This window comes from Austrofundulus limnaeus, unplaced genomic scaffold (assembly GCF_001266775.1).
Source record: "Austrofundulus limnaeus strain Quisiro unplaced genomic scaffold, Austrofundulus_limnaeus-1.0 Scaffold9737, whole genome shotgun sequence".
Classification (NCBI taxonomy): Eukaryota; Metazoa; Chordata; class Actinopteri; order Cyprinodontiformes; family Rivulidae; genus Austrofundulus; species Austrofundulus limnaeus.
Window position 1 is genome coordinate 1 of NW_013962139.1, and position 638 is coordinate 638.

Here is a 638-nt window from a genome sequence, read left to right on the forward strand (position 1 = left end):
TCCTCGTCACTTTGAGGCTGGACTACAGGGCTGTTACTCTGAATTTCTGGTTCTGAAACATCTGTATGTGTTGGTGAAATTACACTAGGAGAAATGTCAGTTTGGGTGCCCTCATTGAGATGGGTAGCTTGTGTACCTGAAAAAAATAAACAGCAGATAATTAATTTTGCACTATAAACATTAGGTGTGCATCAAATGAAGTTTTATGATTGTTTAAATTTTGGAATTTAGACATTGCCAATGAAAATCCCGTAGATGGTACTGCGACAACACAAAAGAATTAGTTACTTTTTGTCTTTATACTCTTATGCAATGATTTTAGCTCTGTGGGTCATTGTGACCCAAGTGTTAAAAAAGTGCCAAATACCTTTGTCATTTGTTCACCTTCTTAACCGAACTTGTGCGACAGTCCTTGTGCTGTAGCTTGTTTGAGAATTATAAGAAAACAGAAATATAAAAGGATATAATTCACAATCACGCTTTAGAATTATTTTAATAACATTTATCACTTTAAGTGAGATTTTTTTGCCAGATCTTTACCGAGGTAAGCTGCTTGATTGTAGGTTCAACAGTCTGTGTCATGGTTTTATTTAGGCTTCTGACCCACATGCAAGAACACTCTGAAGAATTAAATCAGT

At 35.4% G+C, this 638-nt stretch overlaps 1 long non-coding RNA gene across 1 annotated transcript; it reads right to left on the reverse strand.

Moving 5' to 3' along the window:
* Positions 1-17: 17 nt before the first annotated feature.
* LOC106512656 (uncharacterized) lies at positions 18-632 on the reverse strand. The gene is made up of 3 exons (XR_001309706.1): positions 541-632; positions 368-423; positions 18-136 (listed from the first exon to the last, which is right to left on the reverse strand). It is a non-coding gene; the product is annotated as an uncharacterized LOC106512656 (long non-coding RNA).
* Positions 633-638: the final 6 nt, after the last annotated feature.